The sequence below is a fragment of the Oncorhynchus masou genome, chromosome 13 (assembly GCF_036934945.1).
Source record: "Oncorhynchus masou masou isolate Uvic2021 chromosome 13, UVic_Omas_1.1, whole genome shotgun sequence".
NCBI lineage: Eukaryota > Metazoa > Chordata > Actinopteri > Salmoniformes > Salmonidae > Oncorhynchus > Oncorhynchus masou.
The window spans coordinates 16,993,978-17,013,258 of NC_088224.1; the positions used below are offsets into that span (position 1 = coordinate 16,993,978).

General features: G+C 47.7%; 1 pseudogene; it reads left to right on the forward strand.

Moving 5' to 3' along the window:
• Positions 1-4,524: 4,524 nt before the first annotated feature.
• Positions 4,525-19,281, forward strand: part of LOC135553276 (cytoplasmic dynein 1 intermediate chain 1-like) — a 134,006-nt pseudogene continuing 119,249 nt past the window's right edge.

Consider the following 19,281-nt stretch of genomic DNA (forward strand, 5'->3'; position numbering starts at 1 on the left):
TACTGGTGTTGAAGTCAGGTGCAGGAGAGCAGAGAGTTGTGCACTACAGGTGTTGAAGTCGGGTGCAGGAGAGCAGAGAGTTGTGCTCTACTGGTGTTGAAGTCAGGTGCATGAGAGCAGAGAGTTGTGCTCTACTGGTGTTGAAGTCAGGTGCAGGAGACCAGAGAGTTGTGCTCTACTGGTGTTGAAGTCAGGTGCAGGAGACGAGAGAGTTGTGCTCTACTGGTGTTGAAGTCAGGTGCAGGAGAGCAGAGAGTTGTGCTCTACTAGTGTAGAAGTCAGGTGCAGGAGAGCAGAAAGTTGTGCTCTACTGGTGTTGAAGTCAGGTGCAGGAGAGCAGAGAGTTGTGATCTACTGGTGTTGAAGTCAGGTGCAGGAGAGCAGAGAGTTGTGATCTACTGGTGTTTAAGTCAGGTGCAGGAGAGCAGAGAGTTGTGATCTATTGGTGTTGAAGTCAGGTGCAGGAGAGCAGAGAGTTGTGATCTACTGGTGTTGAAGTCAGGTGCAGGAGAGCAGAGAGTTGTGATCTACTGGTATTGAAGTCAGGTGCAGGAGAGCAGAGAGTTGTGATCTACTGGTGTAGAAGTCAGGTGCAGGAGAGCAGAGAGTTGTGCTCTACTGGTGTAGAAGTCAGGTGCAGGAGAGCAGAGAGTTGTGATCTACTGGTGTTGAAGTCAGGTGCAGGAGAGCAGAGAGTTGTGCTCTACTGGTGTTGAAGTCAGGTGCAGGAGACCAGAGAGTTGTGCTCTACTGGTGTAGAAGTCAGGTGCAGGAGACCAGAGAGTTGTGCTCTACTGGTGTAGAAGTCAGGTGCAGGAGACCAGAGAGTTGTGCTCTACTGGTGTTGAAGTCAGGTGCAGGAGACCAGAGAGTTGTGCTCTACTGGTGTAGAAGTCAGGTGCAGGAGACCAGAGAGTTGTGCTCTACTGGTGTTGAAGTCAGGTGCAGGAGAGCAGAGAGTTGTGCTCTACTGGTGTAGAAGTCAGGTGCAGGAGACCAGAGAGTTGTGCTCTACTGGTGTAGAAGTCAGGTGCAGGAGACCAGAGAGTTGTGCTCTACTGGTGTTGAAGTCAGGTGCAGGAGAGCAGAGAGTTGTGCTCTACTGGTGTAGAAGTCAGGTGCAGGAGAGCAGAGAGTTGTGATCTACTGGTGTAGAAGTCAGGTGCAGGAGAGCAGAGAGTTGTGATCTACTGGTGTTGAAGTCAGGTGCAGGAGAGCAGAGAGTTGTGATCTACTGGTGTTGAAGTCAGGTGCAGGAGAGCAGAGAGTTGTGATCTACTGGTGTAGAAGTCAGGTGCAGGAGAGCAGAGAGTTGTGATCTACTGGTGTTGAAGTCAGGTGCAGGAGAGCAGAGAGTTGTGATCTACTGGTGTAGAAGTCAGGTGCAGGAGAGCAGAGAGTTGTGATCTACTGGTGTTGAAGTCAGGTGCAGGAGAGCAGAGAGTTGTGATCTACTGGTGTTGAAGTCAGGTGCAGGAGAGCAGAGAGTTGTGATCTACTGGTGTTGAAGTCAGGTGCAGGAGAGCAGAGAGTTGTGATCTACTGGTGTAGAAGTCAGGTGCAGGAGAGCAGAGAGTTGTGATCTACTGGTGTTGAAGTCAGGTGCAGGAGAGCAGAGAGTTGTGATCTACTGGTGTAGAAGTCAGGTGCAGGAGAGCAGAGAGTTGTGATCTACTGGTGTTGAAGTCAGGTGCAGGAGAGCAGAGAGTTGTGATCTACTGGTGTTGAAGTCAGGTGCAGGAGAGCAGAGAGTTGTGATCTACTGGTGTAGAAGTCAGGTGCAGGAGAGCAGAGAGTTGTGATCTACTGGTGTAGAAGTCAGGTGCAGGAGAGCAGAGAGTTGTGATCTACTGGTGTTGAAGTCAGGTGCAGGAGAGCAGAGAGTTGTGATCTACTGGTGTTGAAGTCAGGTGCAGGAGAGCAGAGAGTTGTGATCTACTGGTGTTGAAGTCAGGTGCAGGAGAGCAGAGAGTTGTGATCTACTGGTGTAGAAGTCAGGTGCAGGAGAGCAGAGAGTTGTGATCTACTGGTGTAGAAGTCAGGTGCAGGAGAGCAGAGAGTTGTGATCTACTGGTGTTGAAGTCAGGTGCAGGAGAGTTGTGCTCTACTGGTGTTGAAGTCAGGTGCAGGAGAGCAGAGAGTTGTGATCTACTGGTGTTGAAGTCAGGTGCAGGAGAGCAGAGAGTTGTGATCTACTGGTGTTGAAGTCAGGTGCAGGAGAGCAGAGAGTTGTGATCTACTGGTGTTGAAGTCAGGTGCAGGAGAGCAGAGAGTTGTGATCTACTGGTGTAGAAGTCAGGTGCAGGAGAGCAGAGAGTTGTGATCTACTGGTGTAGAAGTCAGGTGCAGGAGAGCAGAGAGTTGTGATCTACTGGTGTTGAAGTCAGGTGCAGGAGAGCAGAGAGTTGTGATCTACTGGTGTTGAAGTTGTGTACAGGTGCAGGAGAGCAGAGAGTTGTGATCTACTGGTGTAGAAGTCAGGTGCAGGAGAGCAGAGAGTTGTGATCTACTGGTGTTGAAGTCAGGTGCAGGAGAGCAGAGAGTTGTGATCTACTGGTGTTGAAGTCAGGTGCAGGAGAGCAGAGAGTTGTGCTCTACTGGTGTTGAAGTCAGGTGCAGGAGAGCAGAGAGTTGTGATCTACTGGTGTTGAAGTCAGGTGCAGGAGAGCAGAGAGTTGTGCTCTACTGGTGTTGAAGTCAGGTGCAGGAGAGCAGAGAGTTGTGATCTACTGGTGTTGAAGTCAGGTGCAGGAGAGCAGAGAGTTGTGATCTACTGGTGTTGAAGTCAGGTGCAGGAGAGCAGAGAGTTGTGATCTACTGGTGTAGAAGTCAGGTGCAGGAGAGCAGAGAGTTGTGCTCTACTGGTGTAGAAGTCAGGTGCAGGAGAGCAGAGAGTTGTGCTCTACTGGTGTAGAAGTCAGGTGCAGGAGAGCAGAGAGTTGTGATCTACTGGTGTTGAAGTCAGGTGCAGGAGAGCAGAGAGTTGTGATCTACTGGTGTTGAAGTCAGGTGCAGGAGAGCAGAGAGTTGTGATCTACTGGTGTAGAAGTCAGGTGCAGGAGAGCAGAGAGTTGTGATCTACTGGTGTTGAAGTCAGGTGCAGGAGAGCAGAGAGTTGTGATCTACTGGTGTTGAAGTCAGGTGCAGGAGAGCAGAGAGTTGTGATCTACTGGTGTGCAGGAGAGCAGAAGATCAGGTGCAGGAGAGCAGAGAGTTGTGATCTACTGGTGTTGAAGTCAGGTGCAGGAGAGCAGAGAGTTGTGATCTACTGGTGTAGAAGTCAGGTGCAGGAGAGCAGAAAGTTGTGATCTACTGGTGTAGAAGTCAGGTGCAGGAGAGCAGAGAGTTGTGATCTACTGGTGTAGAAGTCAGGTGCAGGAGAGCAGAGAGTTGTGATCTACTGGTGTTGAAGTCAGGTGCAGGAGAGCAGAGAGTTGTGATCTACTGGTGTAGAAGTCAGGTGCAGGAGAGCAGAGAGTTGTGATCTACTGGTGTTGAAGTCAGGTGCAGGAGAGCAGAGAGTTGTGATCTACTGGTGTAGAAGTCAGGTGCAGGAGAGCAGAGAGTTGTGATCTACTGGTGTAGAAGTCAGGTGCAGGAGAGCAGAGAGTTGTGATCTACTGGTGTAGAAGTCAGGTGCAGGAGAGCAGAGAGTTGTGATCTACTGGTGTTGAAGTCAGGTGCAGGAGAGCAGAGAGTTGTGATCTACTGGTGTAGAAGTCAGGTGCAGGAGAGCAGAGAGTTGTGATCTACTGGTGTTGAAGTCAGGTGCAGGAGAGCAGAGAGTTGTGATCTACTGGTGTTGAAGTCAGGTGCAGGAGAGCAGAGAGTTGTGATCTACTGGTGTTGAAGTCAGGTGCAGGAGAGCAGAGAGTTGTGATCTACTGGTGTTGAAGTCAGGTGCAGGAGAGCAGAGAGTTGTGATCAGGCGCACACTTTATTCGGCAGAAGCAAACAACAGACGGATGCAGCAGTGTCCAACAAACCTCCAGCCAATGGCAAAAGTGCAAAGCGCGACACAGTCACAAATAAGGAAAAATGGTTAACAATTAAACATACTCCGGGTTGAAACATTGTACCTGGGGGAAAAACCAGCTTAGCGCGTCAATACAAAACATGTAACAAAACAGTCCCACACAAAGACATTGGGGGGAACAGAGGAATATATACAGACACTGGTCCAATTGTGTCAGATTTCTGTCACTGAGAAGAACCACTAGAACTGCAATAGAATACAATCTCTATCAATCATTATTTGACTCTGTCATCTGTTAGCTAAGCAGGCTGCCTTTGCCGATGTGAATACAGTGTGTTTCAGAGGAGGCTGGTGTTTGGATATATAAGAGGACAGGGTCATTGCTATGGCTGGAATGGAATAAATGGAACGTTATGAAACACTTCAAACACATGGAACCCTACTATGAACCTGTCCTCCTATAAGTCCAACCAACCAACCTCCTCTGGTGTGTGAGGCTGCTGTCCCCATTAGGCATGATGTGTTGGCCATGTTGAGTGTGTCCATTTATGACTGTGTCCCATCTCAAGTCAGCATTGTCTGGCATTAGTAAGCATCAGGCTCAGAGCGACGGGTAACATTTCCCACTCAAAGCAAGCAATGGCCCAAGCTTGTTGCCTAGAGACAAGACACACAAACAGACAGACAGAAAGACACAGTGATACAGACAGGAAGAAAATATTATGGCAGGTGTGTTTAAAAAAAAGCTATGAAGGGTTGTTCCTTACCTCCTGGGTGACGGCTGCCTGACGCCCGCTGTTTCCCTAAATCACTGGCTTGAAAGATTTCTACTTGCATGGGTCAATGGAAATCATTTCTCTGTGATGGGACTGACAATAGAGTCCTTCAGGGTGTCATCCCAGTTCAGACAGTCAGTCTGTCAGGGTGGGCACCGCGGTTGACGCTTTACGGCGCTCTACTGGAATTATGTGTCCGTTAAAGTGTTATGGACATGTTCACCATTCCTGAAACGTATCATTGAGAAGTTTAGCGGGTCAACGCTAGCTACCCGGTCACAATTTGCACTTTGGGGGAGAACTTTAGAGAGAGCTCCAGTTTGTTTATACTGTAAGCAGAACTGAATGATGGTTCCACAGACAAAAGCAAACACAGCTTTATCATGAATGATATATAAATATAATATATTCTTAATACATGACACATTGGTGTCATATACAGGACCAGTCAAAAGTTTGGACTCATTCAAGGTATTTTCTTTTTGTTTCTTTTTTAAAACTATTTTCTACATTGTAGAATAATAATGAAGACATCAACACTATTAAATAACACGTGGATTCATGTAATAACTAAAACATTTTTAAACAAATCCAAATATTTTTTATATTTGAGATTCTTCAAAGTAGCCACCCTTTGCCTTGATGACAGCTCTGCACACTCTTGTCATTCTCTCAACCAGCTTCATGAGGTAGTCACCTGGAATGCATTTCAATTAACAGGTGTGCCTTGTTCAAAGTTAATTTGCGGAATTTCTATCCTTCTTAATCCGATTGAGCATCAGTTGTGTTGTGACAAGGTAGGGGTGGTATACAGAAGATAACTCTATTTGGTAAAAGACCAAGTCCATATTATGGCAAGAACAGCTCAAATAAGCAAAGACAAACGACAGTCCATCATTACTTTAAGATATGAAGGTCAATCCGGAAAATTTAAATAACTTTGAAAGCTTCTTCAAGTGCAGTCGCAAAAACCATCAAGCTCTATGGTGAAACTGTCTCTCATGAGGGCCACCACAGGAATTTGAAAACCCAGAGTTACCTCTGCTGCAGAGGATAAGTTCATTAGAGTTAACTGCACCTCAGATTGCAGCCCAAATAAATGCTTCACAGAGTTCAAGTAACAGACGCATCTCAACATCAACTGTTCAGAGGGGACTGTGTGATTCAAACCTTCATGGTCGAATTGCAGCAAAGAAACCACTACTAAAGGACACCAATAAGAGGAAGAGACTTGCTTGGGCCAAGAAACACAAGCAAAAGATATTAGACCGGTGGAAATCTTTCCGTTGGTTTGATGAGTCCAAATTTGAGATTTTTTGTTCCAACCGCCCTGTGTTTGTGAGCTGCAGAGGAGGTGAACAGATTATCTCTAAATGTGTGGTTCCCCCCGTGAAGCATGGAGGAGGTATGATGGTGTGGGGGTGCTTTGCTGGTGATGCTGTCTGTGATTTATTTAAAATTCAAGGCACACTTAACCAGCATGGCTACCACAGCATTCTGCAGTGATACGCCATCCCATCTGGTTTGTGCTTAGTGGGACTATCATTTGTTTTTCAGGACAATTTGTAAGGGATATTTGACCAAGGAGAGTGATGGATTGCTGTATAAGATGACCTGGCCTCCACAATCACCCAATCTCAACCCAATTGAGATTGTTTGGGATGAGTTGAACTGCAGAGTTAAAGAAAATCAGCCAACAAGTGCTCAGCATATGTAGGAACTCCTTCAAGTCGGTTGGAAAAGCATTCCTCATGAAGCTGGTTGAGAGAATGCCAAAAGTGTGCAAAGCTGTCATCAAGGCATAAGGGTCGCTACTTTGAAGAATCTAAAATTAAAATATGTTTTGATTTGTTTAACACTTTTTTTGTTTACTAAACTCAGCAAAAAAAATAAACGTCCTCACACTGTCACCTGCGTTTATTTTCTCCAAACTTAACATGTGTAAATATTTGTATGAACATAAAATATTCAACAACTGAGACATAAACTGAACATGTTCCACAGACATGTGACTAACAGAAATGGAATAATGTGTCCCTGAACAAAGGGAGGGGAGTGGAGTGGTCAAAATAAAAAATTACAATCAGTATCTGGTGTGGCCACCAGTTGCATTAAGTACTGCAGTGCATCTCCTCCTCATGGCCTGCACCAGATTTGCCAGGTCTTGCTGTGAAATGTTACCACACTCTTCCACCAAGGAACTTGTAAGTTCATGGACATTTCTGGGGGGATTGGCCCTAGCCCTCACCCTCCGATCCAACAGGTCCCAGACGTGCTCAGTGGGATTGATATCCGTGCTCTTTGCTGGCCAAGGCAGAACACTGACATTCCTGCCTTGCAGGAAATCACGCACAGAATGAGCAGTATGGCTGGTGGCATTGTCTTGCTGGAGGATCATGTCAGGATGAGCCTGCAGGAAGGGTACCACATGAGGGAGAAGGATGTCTTCCCTGTAACGCACAGGGTTGAGATTGCCTGCAATGACAACAAGCTCAGTCCGATGATGCTGTGACACACTGCCCCAGACCATGACGGACCCTCCACCTCCAAATCGATCCCGCTCCAGAGTACAGGTCTCGGTGTAATGCTCATTCCTCAGACGATAAACGCAAATCTGACCGTCCCCCCCTGGTGAGACAAAACCACGACTTGTCAGTGAAGAACACTTTTTGCCAGCCCTGTCTGGTCAGCGATGGTGGGTTTGTGCCCATAATCGACGTTGTTGCCTGTGATGTCTGGTGAGGACCTGCCTTACAACAGGCCTACAAGCCCTCAGTCCAGCCTCTCAGCCTATTGCGGACAGTCTGAGCACTGATGGAGGGATTATGCCTTCCTGGTGTAACTCGGGCAGTTGTTGTTGCCATCCTGTACCTGTACCGCAGGTGTGTGGTGTTCGAATGTACCAATTCAGTACAGGATCGTGTTACACGTGGTCTACCACTGCGAGGACAATCAGCTGTCCGTCCTGTCTCCCTGTAGTGCTGTCTTAGGCGTTTCACAGTACGGACATTGCAATTTATTGCCCTGGCCACATCTGCAGTTCTCATGCCTCCTTGCAGCATGCCTGAGCTACAAATTATTAATTTAAGGGGGCTGAATAATTTTGCACGCCCAATTTTTCAGTTTTTGATTTGTTTGAAATATCCAATAAATGTCGTTCCACTTCATGATTGTGTCCCACTTGTTGTTGATTCTTCACAAAAAAATACAGTTTTATATCTTTATGTTTGAAGCCTGAAATGTGGCAATAGGTCGCAAAGTTCAAGGGGGCCGAATACTATCGCAAAGCACTGTATATATACATACATACACACATTTAAAAATGTGAACATCTTCCACATTGAATTGCCCAACAGTCATGTCCCCTTGTTACACCAAATGATTATGTTTTCCCTTTCTCAATGTTGTTGCATGTTTATTTGTGTCTAAAGTTATTCCGTTGTGTGTGTGTGTTGTTTGTCAATTCTGTTGAAATTCAGTCAATCAATGAATTTATTTGAAATTCCAAGTCATGAATGGGAAAATCCTATTGAAAAGAAATGGCACTTATCTATGAGTTACTGCAGTGGCTAACCTCCTATCCTGGCATGTTTTCTCCCTTCCTCCCTTGCGCCCCCTTCTGCCCACCCGAGGACCCTGCAGCGGGACACTGTTCTGCAGCTGCAGGCTGAGTCCGAGCTAGCGTACTTACCGGTTCCTCTCCTCTCTCGCCTTCTCTTTTTCCTTCTCTTTATCCTAGCTCCTCGTGGGTCTGTGTGGTTCAATCAGACTGGCTGTCTGAACACCAGGGGCGTATTCAGAGATGTGAAACACGCAGAACATTGCATATAGAAATGCCATTAACAGAGCTCCTACTTGAGTCCTTACTCTACATTATCACATTGACATGTCTGCTCTACGCAGGTGTGCAACTTTCACTGGGGACGGGGGGGACGGACACATTCTGAAATTGCATTTATAATTGTAATGTGATACAAAACAAGGCCACTCTGTGCTTTAGGACCATGCGGACTCCTCCGAGCGGTCGGGTAGGCTGTTTGGAGTGTTTATCCCCCACTTCTAAAACCAAAGTTGCACCCCTGGCTCTACGCAACATGTTTCACATCTCTGAATGTTCCACAACATGATGCCCTACTGAATGAAGCCCCGATGAGGTACTGCAGACATAAAAGGAGTGAATCACCATATTACATGTCCCAGTGTAATGCTCTGTGGCCCACAACTTCCTGTCTGTCTCCATCCAGGCGCAGGATACATAGACTGGGGGTGTCTAAGATCACACAGGTAGACTTCCTACCCAGAGAGGTGGTGTCGTACTGCAAAGAGACTCAGACGGCCATCACCCATCTATCTGAGGGTGAGGGTGTAAGGTGCGCCTGTGTGTACGTGCCTGTGAGTATTTTATCATTACCGTTCTCTCAATTGCTCCCTCTCTATAACCTTCTCTCTAAAAAACAACATACACTTTTAAATGTTTTTATGATTCCATTAAAACCATCAAAAGCAGAGTCCACATTAATCTGATCGTCATTACTGCTGTAGTGTGCTTTACCACCTGCTTTGAAAACCTGGAGCGCTTTAAATCCATTTGACTGGCACAGCCCTCCATTCCCTGAGAGAGAGAGGGAGGGAGGGGGAGAGAGAGAGAGAGAGAGGGAGGGAGGGGGAGAGACAGGGTTGAGGGAGGGGGAGAGAGAGAGAGAGGGAGGGAGGGGGAGCGAGAGAGAGAGGGAGGGGGAGAGAGAGATGGAGGGAGAGAGAGAGACTGAGGGGAGAGAGAGGGGGGGAGGAGAGGGGAGAGAGAGAGGGAGGGAGGGGAGAGAGAGGGAGGGAGGGGGAGAGAGAGAGGGGGAGGGGAGAGAGAGAGAGGGGAGGGGGAGGGGAGGGGGAGGGAGGGGGAGAGAAGAGAGAGGGGGAGAGAGAGGGAGGGGGGGGAGAGAGAGAGGGAGGGGAGAGAGAGGAGGGAGGGGAGAGAGAGGGAGGGAGGGGGAGAGAGAGGGAGGAAGGGGGAGAGAGAGAGGGGAGAGAGAGAGAGAGAGAGAGAGGGGGGAGGGGAGAGAGGGAGGGAGTGGGAGAGAGAGAGAGGGAGGGGAAGAGAGAGGGAGGGGAGAGAGAGAGGGAGGGAGGGGGAGAGAGAGAGAGGGGGAGAGAGAGAGAGGGGGAGAGAGGGAGGGAGGGGAGAGAGAGAGGGAGGAGGGGGGGAGAGAGAGAGAGAGAGGGGGAGAGAGAGAGAGAGGGGAGAGAGAGAGAGGGGGAGGGGGGGAGAGAGAGGGAGGGAGTGGGGAGAGAGAGAGAGGGAGGGGAAGAGAGAGGGGGGAGGGGAGAGAGGGAGGGAGGGGGAGAGAGAGGGGGAGAGGGGGGGAGAGAGAGGGGGGAGAGAGAGAGCTAAGAGAGAGAGAGGAGGGAGGGGGGAGAGAGAGAGGGAGGGGAAGAGAGAGGGGGGGAGAGAGAGAGGGACGGAGGGGGAGAGAGAGGAGGGAGGGAGGGAGGGGAAGAGATAGGGAGGGAGGGGGAGAGAGAGAGGGGGAGGGGGAGAAAGAGAGGGAGGGGGAGAGAGAGAGAGGGAGGGAGGGGGAGAGAGAGAGAGGGAGGGGGGGAGAAAGAGAGGGAGGGGGAGAGAGAGAGAGGGAGGGAGGGGGAGAGAGAGAGAGGGGGAGGGGGAGAGAGAGAGAGCGAGAGAGACAGAGCAGGAGGGTTTTTAAAAGAGATGCCTGCCTGCCTGCCTGCTTGTCAGTGTCTACTCTAGCTGCCTGAGTTAGAGAGAACAGACACCACATTGACTGCTCTAGGTGGAAGCAGACTGATTGTCTGGTAGTACAAGATGGCTGCCACTGTCAGAGGAGGGGAGAATCACCTGGAATAGTGCCTGACTCTCTCCCGCTGTATCTTCCTCTGTCTGTCTGTCTGTCTGTCTCCTCAGACTGAATGCGAAACTGAGACACTACATTTGGATTATGTTTAGTCTGGATTAGATTTGAAAGAAAATGTTTTGGTATATTTGATACATTTAATGCGACATTGGTCAATTTCATTTAATTATACTTAATTTGTTAATTTGTTATAGATATCATTATTCATCATTCTCAGCACGGTGTGGCTAGGGATTTAGGAAGTATTTGTCATCCACGTAATTTCACATTCACAACTAAAGAAGTTGTCTTAGTTACTGCTTTGTGACCAACAGTTTTCCCTTAGTATGTTCCAACTGTTACTTCGCCGTTGTTATTAACATGTGCTGGGATATAATACTCAACCCAATCATATTTAAAGCATCTAATTTCAATTATTTTAGAAATGTAGGGCCTTGTTAAAAAGGAGTCCTCACAGAGCCCTGCTAATTTGATTGCTTCCTCCAGAACTCTCCGAAAACGATTGTCACGAATGTTGTTGTAAGAATCGGACCAAAATGCAGCGTGGTTTGGGTTCATCATCTTTATTACGTGAACTGACAAAAAACAATAAAGAACAAAACGAGCGTGAAGCTATGCAGTGCTCAAGGCAACTATACACAAACAAGATCCCACAACCAACAGGTGGGAAAGGCTGCCTAAGTATGATCCCCAATCAGAGACAACGATAGACAGCTGCCTATGATTGGGAACCATACCAAGCCAACCTAGAAATAAAGAACCTAGAATACCCACCCTAGTCACACCCTGACCTAACCAAAATAGAGAATAAAGTTCTCTAAGGTCAGGGCGTGACAATTATAGGGAGAGAGAAAGAGACAGTGAGAGATCGAGAGAGAAGGACCGACGAGAAAGTGGGAGGGAGAGAATGAGAGAAGGAGACCAAGAGAGAGCACTAAACATATCCATATGGACCAAGCCCATAACAAGGCCTGCATAGTGTTAGCATTTGTATACCACTGTGGTAGCTAGCTGTAATGTAAAGCATCGGTTCTATCACCCTTATATAGCCCTGCTCTAGTCCTCCTTACCCTCCCCCCTCTTCCCTTTTTTTTCTTCTTCTCCTGGTTCCTTGATCCCTCTGTTGGCTCCAGCTGGTGGCCATGTGATCTCAGACTTCCTGTCATTATAATGGATGTGTTTTATTCTTTCCACTTCCTTGAAGCCTGATCAGAATTAAAAAGGCTGCTTGGAATTTCCTGTCAAGGCTGGATCATTTATTCAGCAAGTGCAACTGCTGACAGACCCTTTGATTGGCCGTTACTCCGTGCAGTAGGCAGAGGTGTGTGTGTGTGTGTGTGTGTGTGTGTGTGTGTGTGTGTGTGTGTGTGTGTGTGTGTGTGTGTGTGTGTGTGTGTGTGTGTGTGTGTCGTGGGTTGACATCTGCAAACTAGCGCAGGTTGTCCGTGGGGAGGTGACCTCGGCCTTAGGAGACCCTGTAGTGGAGGAGATGTGAGAGGGTCTGAGTAGGTTACTCTGGCCACCTGCTACATAACAGGGTTCCCTCCTGACTGTGTGTTTGTTCAGGCAACGCCAGGAGTTCCTCTCGCTGATTGGTAAACCTAAACAGACACTGCACGTGTTGGCCGCGTTCTCCGTTAGCTGGCGTTCTCCATGATTAGAACCGGTGGAATATTGGAATGTTCTGAGAATTTCTCGCTGGTGTTGGAGGCGATTATGACTTGACCCCTTGTGCCAAACAGTGGTCGTTCCGAACCATTGCTCAGACAGATTAGGCAGGGCTGTCTTTAAGTGTTTTCAGATCTAGCGTACTGTAATGTCTCCCCAAGGGTTTGTGTGAACTACAGTGTCAGGGTCATTATGTGGGTGGGTGAAAGCATGGTCACAACTGGTCATGCTCTGGAGATGCAGAAACTCAGAATTAAGATATGACATTTTCTTGTTTATTGTTCCTTTCTCTCTCTCTCTCATTCTCTCTCCATCTCTCTGCCCTCTGGGCCTGAGAAAGGCCTTATTATCCAGGTCGGCAAGCCAAACAATTCAGCCTAATTTCCCTGGGCTGGTGTCTCTGTGTTGTGTTAAAACTGGGCAAAGAGAGACAGAGACAAAGAGAGTGAAAGAGGGATAAACACAGCTGCCGGCTTGCTGGGGGAATAGAGGTGTAATTAAGCTTTTTAATTGTGGTGCTCTGTCCTTTTAATTGTGGTGCTGTTGGCTAAGCTAATTCTCTATGGTGTGACCTGGGCTACGTCCCAAATGACACCCTATTCCCCACACAGTGCACTACTTCTGACCAGAGCCCCACGGGCTCTCCTTTAGATTTGCTGCTGTTCACGGTTCGGGTGCGCTGGTTTCAAACGATGCGATTGGCCCATGCTGGGGTTCCTACTGTGAGTGGTTGTCAAGGCGACTGTGGTGTAACTGATCTTTTTGAGTTGAGTTTTATTGTTATCAGTGAGGCTGCTGCTGGGCAGTTAAGGGCAGTAGTGGGTCAATGGTTAAACTATGTGTTTCACCAATAAAACATCTGGTCGTAGTCAGATCTCATTGGCCTGTCCAGACAACTTATATATATGCTTTTTGTTTTGTTTTATACTTATTTTATTATTTAATATGACATTTTATATTGAGTGGCACCAGTAACGGAAACTCAGGTGCAAACAATAATGGGGGTCAAGGGAAAACACAGGGACAAAAGCCCTGGCCAAATCCTGACAATTTTATTATTTGATATGAGTGGCACCAGTAAATGTGCAGAATAGAACAGAAAAAATGTCTCTTGGTGAAACTGAAGGTCTGTGGAGTTATTGAATTGGCCAGTAATGTCGCAATAAAGTGGTCGGAATTTGAATCATGAAGCGTTTATAAGGACATGACGATATTCAAAATGGTGGATGTCTGTGTGTGACAGGAACTGAAACTCTTTTCGCTCGCTAAATACTGTGAATGTGGACAGATGACTCAGTGATTATCACATTATTTTTCAACGTCTTGAACTCTTGACCGCCCGTTTTTCTCAGAGTTCCACCTCCCTCCTTCTCTCCATGATTGGCCCTGGGGTGTCTTGTTTTGGGTGTCTGGTAGCAGTAGTAGTGTGTGTCTCTCATTTAACTTAATGCAATAAAGCTTTTCATTCCCAAAAGTGCTTTTTCCATAATGACTATGTGTTGTGTGAGCTTTGTGCAGGTCCCCTGACCCATTGATTCCCATTGAGGGGTCAGTGGATCTGTTTGTCCTTAGTGTGCATTGTGTCACATAATCAGATTAAGGCCTAGTCATTGGAGCTTCATAAAGATGGCTCCAGGTCCTGATTGGCCTCATTATATATATGAATGAGCAGGTTGTGGTCTGTCTGTATAACTACACATTGCTGGGTGACATAGCAGAGACATATTGTAGCCTTTCCTGTGGACTACAGACTAACAGTTCCCAGCAAACTCAGCTCGGCTACTTTACCATGTTTCTTTGTAGGATTTCACTCATTACTCTTACAGTTACATGCGTGGCTGGCCAGTGTGTTATGGTGTAGTGTGGAGTTGCCCCTAGATGCTGATCTTGGGTCAGTTTGACATTTTCCCCCACTAATGGTCAAGGTCAGGATTGGGGGAGGGGCTGCTGGTCCTAGCTCTTTACCTAGGGGGAACTTCACCCCGTGCGTGTACTATCGCATTTGGGATCCAGGTAGTGGAATAGCCCTTTAAAGTAGGCTGAATCAACTAACCATTGATACAAGGTCAGATATTATTTTCCTCCCACTGATAGTTAAGGGTAGCATTTAGAGAATGGTGATCTGATCCTAGAGCTGTGGTAAAGGGCTATAAGTCTACACCCGTAGGGGTTTTTCGGCTGTCACCATAGGAGAACCCTTTTTGGTTCCAAGTAGAACCCTTTTTGTTTCCAGGTAAGACCTTTTCCACAGAAGGTTCTACATGGAACCAAAAATGGTTCTCCCTGGAACCAAAAAGGGTTCTTCAAAGGTTTCTCCTATGGGGACAGCCAAAGAACCATTTTAGATTCTAGATCGATCCTTTTTTTAAATATAGTTTAGTGAGGTGATTGCCAAGTTGTATGCTGGGAAGTCAGTCTCAACATAAACTCAGCAAAACAATAAACGTCCTCTCACTGTCAACTGTGTTTGTTTTCAGCAAACTTAACATGTTTAAATATTTGTATGAACATAACAAGATTCGACAACTGAGACATAAACTGAACAAGTTCCACAGACATGTGACTAACAGAAATGGAATAATGTGTTCCTGAACAAAGGGGGGGTCAAAATTAAAAGTGACAGTCAGTATCTGGTGTGGCCACCAGCTGCATTAAGTACTGCAGTGCATCTCCTCCTCATGGACTGCACCAGATTTGCCAGATCTTGCTGTGAGATGTTACCCCACTCTTCCACCAAGGCACCTGCAAGTTCATGGACATTTCTGGGTGGAATGGCCCTAGCTCTCACACTCCGATCCAACAGGTCCCAGACGTGCTCAGTGGGATTGATATCTGGGCTCTTGCAGGAAATCACGCACAGAACGAGCAGTATGGCTGGTGGCATTGTCTTGCTGGAGGGTCATGTCAGGATGAGCCTGCAGGAAGGGTACCACATGAGGGAGGAGGATGTCTTCCCTGTAACGCACAGCGTTGAGATTGCCTGCAATGACAACAAGCTCAGTCCGATGACCATCACCCCTGGTGAGACAAAACCACGACTCGTCAGTAAAGAGCACTTGTTGCAAGTCCTGTCTGGTCCAGCGATGATGGGTTTGTGGCCATAGACGACGTTGTTTCCGGTGATGTCTGGTGAGGACCTGCCTTACAACAGGCCTACAAGCCCTCAGTCCAGCCTCTCAGCCTATTGCGGACAGTCTGAGCACTGATGGAGGGATTATGCCTTCCTGGTGTAACTCGGGCAGTTGTTGTTGCCATCCTGTACCTGTCCCGCAGGTGTGTGGTGTTCGAATGTACCAATTCAGTACAGGATCGTGTTACACGTGGTCTACCACTGTGAGGACAATCAGCTGTCCACCCTGTCTCTCTGTAGCGCTGTCTTAGGCGTCTCACAGTACGGACATTGCAATTTATTGGCCTGGCCACATCTGCAGTCCTCATGCCTCCTTGCAGCATGCCTAAGGCACATTCATGCAGATGAGCAGGGCCCCTGGGCATCGTTCTTTTGGTTCAGAGTCAGTAGAAAGGCCTCTTCAGTGTCCTAGGTTTTCTTAACTGTGACGTTAATTGCCTACTGTCTGTAAGCTGTTAGTGTCTTAACGACCGTTCCACAGGTGCATGTTCATTAATTGTTTATGGTTCATTGAACAAGCATGGGGAAAGTGTTTAAACCCTTTACAGTGAAGATCTGTGAGGTTATTTGGATTTTTAATAATTATCTTTGAAAGACAGGGTCCTGAAAAAGGGACGTTTCTGTTTTTGCTTTGAGTTTAGTTCCAGACAGTCAGCCCAGGACCGTATTCACAAAGAGTCTCCAAGTGCTGATCTAGGATCAGTTTTGCCTTTTTAGATCATAATGAATGAGATGTATAAGAACAAGTGAGATCTGATCTATACTCTTAGAAAAAATTTGCTATCTAGAACCAAACGGGTTCTTCGGCTGTCCCCATAGGATAACTCTTTGAATCGCCCATTTTGGTTCCATATAGAACCCTTTCCACAGAACCAAAAAGGGTTCTCCTAGCCGCAGAACCCCTTTTGGAAGCCTTTTTTGTAAGTGTAGATCAGCCCTCATGTTCTGAGATGCTTTTACAATACGGGTCAAGATCTCTCTCTCTCTCCACCCCTCTCCTCTCTTTGAAGTTAGTCCCCCTCTCGCTCACCCTGAGCCCAGCCTAACCAACACAACCAGGAAGGGATTGTGGGAAGGCCAGAGTGCTGACACAGCACCCCATCCGCTGTTCGCCCTCTTTGCTGATTTCCATCAGGGATATAAGTATCCATTTTAAACTTGTCAAAAAGGAACCCTTCACGGCTGAATGACTGTGTGTGTGTGTCCGCTTTCGTGGGTGTGTGTGTCCGCGTTCGTGTTTGCTTGTATGAGTGTGTGTTCACATGCGTGTGTGTATGTATTATGCGCTTTTGCCTGTATGTTTGGACCAGGATCAGTTTGACTTAGGCTCAGTAAGGGCCCAGGTCCAGCCCAGTCCATTCCAAAGCCCAGGCATTGGTTTTGCTCAATGGTGCCTTACAAGGCTAGTATTGAGCCGCAGTGGAAAGATGGCCAGAGGGAGAGCTACCGAGTGGTGCAGCGGTCTAAGGCACTGCATCTCAGTGCTAGAGGCATCACTACAGACACCCTGGTTCGATTCCAGGCTGTATCACAACCGACCGTGATTGGGAGTCCCATAGGGCGGCACACAATTGGCACAGCTTCCTCCGGGATTGGCCGGTGTAGGCCGTCATTGTAAATCATAATTTGTTCTGAACTGACTTCCCGAGTAAAATAAAGGTTCAATAAAAAAAAGAGAGAATGAGAGAGAGAGAGAATTCTGGAGCAGTAGAGAGAAGAGTAGTTTGGTCCAGGGCTGCCGGGAGACTTCAAATGTGCCTTGATAAGTGCAGTTTCTTCTACACTGGGTGGATGTTACCACTCTGGAAACCACCTCAACTGTTGACAGGGTCGTGTGTGTGTGTGTGTGTGTACATAGTGTGTATTTTCTTTCCTACAGCATTGTTCTGGACTATTAGCTCCCAGGGACTGTATTGTTTGTGTGTGTGTGTCTCTGCATGTGTGAAGAATGGGTTTCATTCATTTGTAGTGATACACTTGCTGGTTGTTGTTTTTGTACAGTTGTGCTTTTCTCTGACTTGTGGTGGTCTGGTAATTAATGGCTGGCTGGCTTGTGTTGGTCTGGTAATTAATGGCTGACTGGCTTGTGGTGGTCTGGTAATGGCTGGCTGGTTTGTGGTGGTCTGGTAATTAATGGCTGACTGGCTTGTGGTGGTCTGGTAATTAGTGGCTGGCTGGCTTGTGGTGGTCAGGTAATTAGTGGCTGGCTGGCTTGTGGTGGTCTGGTAATTAGTGGTTGGCTGGCTGGCTTGTGGTGGTCTGGTAATTAATGGCTGGCTGGTTTGTGGTGGTCTGGTAATTAATGGCTGGCTGGCTTGTGGTGGTCTGGTAATTAATGGCTGGCTGGCTTGTGGTGGTCTGGTAATTAATGGCTGGCTGGCTTGTGGTGGTCTGGTAATTAATGGCTGGCTGGCTTGTGGTGGTCTGGTAATTAATGGCTTGCTGAATTGTGGTGGTCTGGTAATTAATGGCTGGCTGGCTTGTGGTGGTTTGGTAATTAATGGCTGGCTTGTGGTGGTCTGGTAATTAGTGGCTGGCTTGTGGTGGTCTGGTAATTAATGGCTGACTGGCTTGTGGTGGTCTGGTAAATGCTGGCTGGCTTGTGGTGGTCTGGTAATGGCTGGCTGGCTTGTTGTGGTCTGGTAATTAGTGGTGGTTGGCTTGTGGTGGTCTGGTAATTAATGGCTGGCTTGTGGTGGTCTTGTAATTAATGGCTGGCTTGTTGTGGTCTGGTAATTAATGGCTGGCTTGTGGTGGTCTGGTAATTACTGGCTGGCTTGTGGTGGTCTGGTAATTAATGGCTGACTGGCTTGTGGTGGTCTGGTAAATGCTGGCTGGCTTGTGGTGTCTGGTAATGGCTGGCTGGCTTGTTGTGGTCTGGTAATTAGTGGTGGCTGGCTTGTGGTGGCCTGGTAATTAGTGACTGGCTGGCTTGTGGTGGTCTGGTAATTAATGGCTGGCTTGTGGTGGTCTTGTAATTAATGGCTGGCTTGTTGTGGTCTGGTAATTAATGGCTGGCTTGTGGTGGTCTGGTAATTAGTGGCTGGCTTGTGGTGGTCTGGTAATTAATGGCTGACTGGCTTGTGGTGGTCTGGTAAATGCTGGCTGGCTTGTGGTGGTCTGGTAATGGCTGGCTGGCTTGTTATGGTCTGGTAATTAGTGGCTGGCTGGCTTGTGGTGGTCTGGTAATTAGTGGCTGGCTGGCTTGTGGTGGTCTGGTCATTAGTGAATGGCTTGTGGTGGTCTGGTAATGGCTGGCTGGCTTGTTGTGGTCTGGTAATTAGTGGCTGGCTGGCTTGTGGTGGTCTGGTAATTCGTGGCTGGCTGGCTTGTGGTGGTCTGGTAATTAATGGCTGGCTTGTGGTGGTCTTGTAATTAATGGCTGGCTTGTTGTGGTCTGGTAATTAATGGCTGGCTTGTGGTGGTCTGGTAATTAATGGCTGGCTTGTGGTGGTCTGGTAATTAATGGCTGGCTGGCTTGTGGTGGTCTGGTAATTAATGGCTGACTGGCTTGTGGTGGTCTGGTAAATGCTGGCTGGCTTGTGGTGGTCTGGTAATGGCTGGCTGGTTTGTTATGGTCTGGTAATTAGTGGCTGGCTGGCTTGTGGTGGTCTGGTCATTAGTGGCTGGCTGGCTTGTGGTGGTCTGGTCATTAGTGAATGGCTTGTGGTGGTCTGGTAATGGCTGGCTGGCTTGTGGTGGTCTGGTAATTGCTGGCTGGCTTGTTGTGGTCTGGTAATTAATGGCTGGCTGGCTTGTGGTGGTCTGGTAATTAATGGCTGGCTGGCTTGTGGTGGTCTGGTCATTAGTGGCTGGCTGGCTTGTGGTGGTCTGGTCATCGGTGGCTGGCTTGTGGTGGTC